Consider the following 8,379-nt stretch of genomic DNA (forward strand, 5'->3'; position numbering starts at 1 on the left):
ATGTCAACTTTCCTAAACCCTCTTCGTTTAGATAAATAATGGGTGTAAGATGTATGTAAATTATCGATTGCGATGGAAAATTTTGCCATTCGGTTAGCCTCTGAGCGTACGATATTTACGATTGGGCTAAAAAATTACTTATTTTCTTTTCAGTAGGCCTGTGCGAGTCTAGTTTTTTGGGGTTCGAGTCGAGTCTCGAGTCATTAAAAAAGCTCTTATAGAATCTCGAGTCGAGTCTTTTAATTGGTATCGAGTCCTCGAGTCCTTAAGTCAGCTTAAGAACTAGGTTTCAAGTCCAGTGTCGAGTCCCGATAAATTATTAATCAAAACGCGTCTTGGATTTAACCAAGACCTAAAAAGTATCGATAAGAACAAGGTTAATCACTTGACTGAATGCGCAGATATTGAAACTTTTTTTTAATAAAACTTACATGTTTAAGAAAGTAATGTTCCATCACCCTATTCCATTGAATAAACTTACTTTACTGGTAGTAAATTTTTTCCCTCTCAATAATTTGAAAAATTTACTTATCTCGGGTTTTCGAGCACAATTCCATTCCCCGAAAACATTTTATAACTACATTTATTATCACTTTTAAGAGAATACGTGTATGACATTGTGTCGTTAATAAGTTGCTAACATATCCTCCCGTTCATGCCCTGTACGCTCCATAGTGAAATCTTTTGTCAATTTTAGTGCAAATTTCAACAATGGCAGCACATTCAATAGGGACGTTATGATTTTTACTCTTGGTTAAACTGAATTGTGTAATAGATCACTTCGACATATCTTAGAGGGAAAGACACGGGGGTAAAACTTTGCCTTCCATCTCGCTCGATGGAAAGATCATAAATGGAGCAGAGACGGCGAGGGGTCAACCCCCTGTATGTCCCGATACTGAGGATTGACATCTCTTTTTTTTACGTAGAAAGGGTCTATAGCAGTTGTACGACAGACAATGGTAATAATAATAATAATTAAGGCTTTATTTACTGGAACAATCACTAAGAAACATTCTATTTACACGGTTCTATGCCATGGCGTTTCTATGGTGCGCAAGCAGTAGGGGCGTGCATGATATTCGTAATTTTTTGATTTTCTTTGTTGTAATTATTAACTTAAGCGCGGTCGTAGCCTGAAAATTCTGACTTGGTTATTTTGCAAAATAGCCTGCGTTCACCGAGTCGCATGATCTACGACGCTGTGGCTCGACTCTGCTACTTAGTCTGTATATCTTCAGGAACAAGGATAATGTATTAACGGTTTTTAAAGGAATATGGGATTTTAAACTTGTCGCTGCGAATCTTCCTATAGTAAATGTAGTATTTCTAGTATCCCCAGAGACTTCTGGTAGCATTTGGTAGAAAAGTTTTCAAGGCGAGGAATGCTCACAAAAACAATTACTATTTGCTGACGAATACCTTAAAAAGTAATTCACACAGAATTCTCGAGCAGCTTAACGCGTAATTGAGTGGGCTATTGCCTTGGTGACGAGGCCAGCGAGAGACAAGGCATGAGAATAGCACAAGGCGACAAGGCGTACTTCTATCAAGGGGGGTTTACAACTATACATCCTCCTTCTTCGTATCTGGCGCAGCAGAGGCTAAAGCAGACTACCCTAAATGGTTTTGTCATTGTTACGTGTACTCGTGTAGGTATTTTCCACACGAAAACTCTTAAAAGTGATAATAAATGTAGTTATAAAATGTTTTCGGGGAATGGAATTGTGCTCGAAAACCCGAGATAAGTAAATTTTTCAAATTATTGAGAGGGAAAAAATTTACTACCAGTAAAGTAAGTTTATTCAATGGAATAGGGTGATGGAACATTACTTTCTTAAACATGTAAGTTTTATTAAAAAAAAGTTTCAATATCTGCGCATTCAGTCAAGTGATTAACCTTGTTCTTATCGATACTTTTTAGGTCTTGGTTAAATCCAAGACGCGTTTTGATTAATATCTGTTACTTCAGTCTTAATATTAATTAAAATTGTTTAGAAACCTTAGGAGAGAAAACGTTTTAGCGCGTTGTACTTTCATTAGTTAAAGCTTTTGAACTGACCAAGCATCTATTACATAACTTCAATCCTCACTGCTTGAGCTGTAATCGCTAATCTAGCTTAATTAGCTGTAATCGCTAATCTAGCTCAATTACCTGTAATCGTTAATCTAGCTCAATTACCTGTAATCGTTAATCTAGCTCAATTACCTGTAATCGTTAATCTAGCTCAATTACCTGTAATCGTTAATCTAGCTCAATTACCTGTAATCGTTAATCTAGCTCAATTACCTGTAATCGTTAATCTAGCTCAATTACCTGTAATCGTCAATCTAGCTTAATTACCTGTAATCGTCAATCTAGCTTAATTACCTGTAATCGTCAATCTAGCTTAATTACCTGTAATAGTCAATCTAGCTTAATTACCTGTAATAGTCAATCTAGCTTAATTACCTGTAATAGTCAATCTAGCTTAATTACCTGTAATCGTCAATCTAGCTTAATTACCTGTAATCGTCAATCTAGCTTAATTACCTGTAATCGTTAATCTAGTTTAGTTACGAAAAATCATTCAGTTTTTGCATTTGCAACGAAAGAGAATAAAATCAGATAAAAGTCCTTGGTAAAAGAGCGTAAGTGTAAGAGTGGCTTTCTTCTCGGCTTTATCCCCGGTAAAACGACGTAAGTCCAACAGTACATATAGGCTGCAACAACGTAAGTCAAAGCATGATTAAAAAGCATGAAATTTAGCACTTAAACTTAATTTTTCTCAAAAAGCTTAAAAATAGTCCTAGAAAAATGTTTATATTTTGATATAAAACCGTTCCCAAATGTAACAAACAAATATTTCATTTCAAAAGGGTGGCCACAAAATTTGAGAAAAACTCCATGTTATTTCTATGAGAAAATTTTACTTTTTCACCAAAAACACAGACTAATTTTATGCAAATGAAAACCACCCTTAGCATTTTTATTTTTTATAAAATAAACTAATGGGTGGATCTTTTTGAAATTTTAACCACATATTGAGGGCCCGAATTGTAGTTCTGTGGAAGTTTTTCGAAACAATTAATACAATACAAAAAGACTACATCCAAACAAAAACCCTCCTTATACATTAAGAGCAGTATGAAGTCTTATCTAAGAGAGCTACCGCTCTCCTAGAATATAACCAGAGTTACGAGCTTCCAAAACTTAGTGTAATGTTAATCCTATGGAGGAGGCAAAGTACCCACAAGTACCTACAAGCACCCACAAGTACCCACAAGCACCCACAAGTACCCACAAGTACCTACAAGCACCCACAAGTACCTACAAGCACCCACAAGTACCTACAAGCACCCACAAGTACCTACAAGCACCCACAAGTACCTACAAGTACCCACAAGAACCCACAGTACCTACAAGTAACCACAAGTACCCACAAGAACCCACAAGTACCCACAAGAACCCACAAGTACCTACAAGCACCCACAAGAACCCACAAGTACCTACAAGTAACCGCAAGTACCTTAAAGTACCCGCAAGTACCTACAAGTAACCGCAAGTACCTACAAGTAACCGCAAGTACCTTAAAGTACCCACAAGCACCCACAAGTAACCGCAAGTCCCTACAAGTACCCACAAGTACCCACAAGTACCTACAAGTACCCACAAGTACCCACAAGTACCTACAAGTACCCACAAGTACCTACAAGTACCCACAAGTACCTACAAGTACCCACAAGTACCCACAAGTACTTACAAGTACCCACAAGTACCCACAAGTACCTTCAAGTACCCACAAGTACCTTCAAGTACCCACAAGTACCTTCAAGTACCCACAAGTACCTACAAGTACCCACAAGTACCTACAAGTACCCACAAGTACCTACAAGTACCTACAAGCCCCCACAAGTACCTACAAGCCCCCACAAGTACCTACAAGCCCCCACAAGTACCTACAAGCCCCCACAAGTACCTACAAGCCCCCACAAGTACCTACAAGCACCCACAAGTACCTACAAGCACCCACAAGTACCTACAAGCACCCACAAGTACCTACAAGCACCCACAAGTACCTACAAGCACCCACAAGTACCTAAAAGCACCCACAAGTACCTACAAGCACCCACAAGTACCTACAAGCACCCACAAGTACCTACAAGCACCCACAAGTACCTACAAGCACCCACAAGCACCCACAAGTACCTACAAGCACCCACAAGTAACTACAAGCACCCACAAGTACCTACAAGCACCCAAAAGTACCTACAAGCACCCACTAGTACCCACAAGTACCTACAAGCACCCACTAGTACCCACAAGTACCTACAAGCACCCACTAGTACCCACAAGTACCTACAAGCACCCACAAGCACCTACAAGTACCCAAAAGTATCCACAAGCACCTACAAGTATCCACAAGCACCCACAAGCACCTAACAGCACCCGGGCAAAGCACCTACAAGAGCTCAAACGCCATGTTTTTCTTGCTTAATTACCAGTCGTAGGTAATCTTGTTAACTTAATATATATGTGTGGGGTTTTTTTCCAACTTAACTTGTTAGCTAACACAAGCTTAGGTTCTCTTGTTTTTTACCACTACGAAAATTGGACCAAATAGCCTTAACCGTGCTAACATCATAAACTGACTATTATCCATGCTAAAATATCGAAGATTGGAATGGTTTTGAAAATATGAAATTAAACATACTTAAACTTAAATCTAATTAATGAAAATTGGAAAGCGGAAAATCTAAATACCAGGCTTTCGTTTAAAACCGTTTTCAAGTCAAACAAACGAATTGCATTACGGCTACCACAAAATGGTCGTCTGTAAAATATTTTCCCATGTTATTTCTATGGGAAAATTTCGAGGTTTTCGTCAAAATGTCTGATTATTTTTATGGAAATGAAAACCACCCTTAGCAACTTTATTTTTTATAAAATAAACTATTAAATGTATCTCTTTGAAATTTCACCCACATATTCAGGGTCCGAATTGTAGTTCTGTGGAATTTTTTCAAAACAGTTAATACGATACAAAAATAGTTATAACGAATCAAAAAACCATCCTTATACATTAAAGTCAGTATGAAGTCTTATCTAAGAGAGCTATCGCTCTCCTAGAATAACAAGTCCCACTCGAGTCCTATTAAATTAATTCTATTAATACTAACATTTATTTAACTTACTTAGTTTAATTTTACATAATTAATAATACATTAATTTCTAATAAGGATACATTTTACTCACAAAGTATAAATCTCACGACGAAAATGACGCGCAGTAACAATAATTTTAACTTTTGGTTCTGGTTTGCTAAACTCCTCTAGCTGAAGTCAAATTTTTGTCCAATCACCTGTCTATTCTAAACTTTAAATCGATTAAACCTCACTAGATGCAGCGCTCTACATAAATTCCGGGTCACAAAGTAATTATTTTTGGACTTGATAAGGCGTCAAGTCTCGGTTCGAGTCCTCCTCGAGTTCAATAGTGAAGATTTTTAAGGACTCGAAATAATTTTCAAGTCCTAAAATTTTGATCGAGTACACGCCTTCACTTGAGTACTCGCACAGGCCTAGGCTACTCCCTATCTCCGAAGGCAGCTTATTCGATAAATACTTTGTTGCAGCTTCGGTTGTCAGCACGGGAAAGCTAGGCCTCTATGTATTGTATATTTGTGCGTGCTGACAAGAGACGAAAGAAGAATAAATTCTTTATCCAAAGTAAATATTTTTGGACTTGATATGGTGTTAACCCTCGGTTCGAGTCCGCCTCGAGTCCAGTAGTGAGGATTTTTGAGGACTCGAAATTATTCTCAAGTCCTAAAATTTTGATTTTCAAGTCTCGATCGAGTACTCGCACAGGCCTGCTTTTCAGTGCTGTACCACCGTGGCTGTACACATCAAACCGAACTTTATATTTCGTATTTTATTTTCACGTAAAACACTATGTAGCAACCTTTCAACCAAGCCCTTGTACCCTGCTAAATACGGCCATGAATCAGGGATAATAGAGGTTATAAGAGGGATTCGAAGGTAAATTGTGGAAGCCTTATCGGCATATTTACCTGATTTCTAGTTCTCAGTACCAATCAAGGATAATGAAGGAGTATGTGAAATCTGAGAGATATAGGCTGCTAACTGGGGAACGGCTTACCTCCGGTGGGATGCAAAAAATGGAGGAATAATACACGGAATACGACTTAAGTTTGTCCTTGAAAGGGGAAAAAACAACACGGCGCGCGTGCGCGTAGGAAAGAACGCGAAAAGACATCTAAAACATCTAATATCCCTGCCTGAACTATTAATTTGGAAAAATTGTATTCCTTAAAACCCTTCACTGTAAAAAATAACCGTACTGTCTAGTACCTTTAAAGGTATTTTTGAATGCATCCCCAGACGTACCTATAAAGGTACTACAAAATACCGTTGTGTAAAGGTACTCTGAAATACCTCTTGAAGAAGGTACTTTTGAGGACTGCAAGGTATTTTGTGATCCCGTAATGGGTATCATTTAAACCTCAACAAAGGTCGGAATAAAACTTTAAAATTGTGAAAGGTCTTCCTTATTACCGAAAGGGGTACCTGTTAACACCCAAAAAGGTTCGAAAATATACTTTTAAAGGTATTTTGTGCTACCGAATTAGGTGTCAAATAAAACCACAGAAAGGTCTAAATTTTACTTTCGCGCCATCAAAAATATCTGCGGCACATTTGAAACTGGTAAACTTTTCCTAAATTACCCCGGGCTTGAATCATTTTCAGACAAGGTAAGCAATAAAAGAGACGGAAAGACGAGAGTGTAAAATTTTCCTTCCATCTCAACTTTTAGTGTCTGTGTTGTGGGGCTTACGGGATGAGGGTCAGGGGCGATCCCTTGGGGGGGGGGACAGGTGGGGAGGGCCCCCCCTAAAATTTGTCGAGTTGGCAAATTGACGCTCACTTGGCAAAATGAAGCTCAGGGAAATTGAAAATGGACCTAAAAGGCCAGAGAAATGTCAGGGAAAAATATTTTGGAGTGAAATTGAAATTCTGGAAAACAGTATCAGAGTGACCGGAATCAGAGATTTGAGCAGAGCCAAAAAATCGCGGAGCTCGCTTCGCTCGCTCCAAATATAACTTTAATGGGATTCTATTCAAACAAAATAGTATTCTTATACCTATAACAATTTAACGACTCTTGTCAAAATGATTCAAGTCAATTTACAATATTCATTGTACGAGGGAGCGTTTGATCTCATTATATCAACTTATAGACGGTGGTTCATTACAAGACACACTTTTATAAAGTCTTTAATTACAAACAGAAGGAAATCAGTGAAGTGATTTGCTTTGAAAGAGTGTTGGCAACATAGTAAGATTTTACCCGAGCCAGCTCTTTTAAGTATCTTCATTTAGTAACTTTTAGTTACTTTGGAAACTTGATGAATTTGATCAGGGAAACTTGATGAATCTCGTCGGGGAAACTTGATGAATCTCGTCGGGGAAACTTGATGAATCTCGTCGGGGAAACTTGATGAATCTCGTCGGGGAAACTTGATGAATCTCGTCGGGGAAACTTGATGAATCTCGTCGGGGAAACTTGATGAATCTCGTCGGGGAAACTTGATGAATTTCGTCGGGGAAGTTTGATGAATTTCGTCGGGGAAGTTTGATGAATTTCGTCGGGGAAGTTTGATGAATTTCGTCGGGGAAGTTTGATGAATTTCGTCGGGGAAGTTTGATGAATTTCGTCGGGGAAGTTTGATGAATTTTGTCGGGGAAGTTTGATGAATTTTGTCGGGGAAGTTTGATAAATTTAGTCAGGGATTTTCATTCCAAAACTATTTTACGAAACAGAGTAACATGATACTACCTTACTACGTGTCGCTTGGCAAATTTTTGGTTTCAAGTTGGCAAAATTTGGTGGGCTCCCCCCCAAAACCTTGTCCCTTCGGAACGCCCCTGATGAGGGTACCAGTTTGCATTCCATCTCGCCTTTAAGTGTCTGCGCCGTAGGCTTGCGGGATCGTGAGAGTTCGCATAGTAAGCAAGGGATCAACCACTCTAGATTTCCCGATAATAAACTTTGCTTCCCCTTGTTAAGTAAGGTGTGATACTGTTATAGTGTAAAGGAAATTCAGGGTCACATATACGTGGATATTTTCTGAATGGCGACTGAAGGCGTAAGCTCGGATTCAAACCTTTATATTAATTATGTATGCCTTATATCATAATTGTATGGCCTTTAAATTATGTAACGTATGCTAGTGTACATATCTGTCAAAGAAAATAATTAATATTAATTATATGTAATTAAATATTTAAGAAAAACCACTTGAGATTGAAATTGAAATCTCGGGTAGAAAACCACTACCCTATTCTATCCTACCGAACCTATTCTTTATGTTTATT

General features: G+C 38.2%; 1 long non-coding RNA gene across 1 annotated transcript; it reads right to left on the reverse strand.

Annotated features, from left to right (window-relative positions):
• Positions 1-7,248: 7,248 nt before the first annotated feature.
• Positions 7,249-7,932, reverse strand: LOC149629120 (uncharacterized). Its single transcript, XR_016374477.1, has 2 exons — positions 7,841-7,932; positions 7,249-7,451 (listed from the first exon to the last, which is right to left on the reverse strand). It is a non-coding gene; the product is annotated as an uncharacterized LOC149629120 (long non-coding RNA).
• Between the last annotated feature and the right edge of the window lie 447 nt (positions 7,933-8,379).

Source organism: Phalangium opilio, unplaced genomic scaffold (assembly GCF_054372755.1).
Source record: "Phalangium opilio isolate 3A_F unplaced genomic scaffold, DU_Popi_V2 ptg000105l_1, whole genome shotgun sequence".
Lineage (NCBI taxonomy): Eukaryota > Metazoa > Arthropoda > Arachnida > Opiliones > Phalangiidae > Phalangium > Phalangium opilio.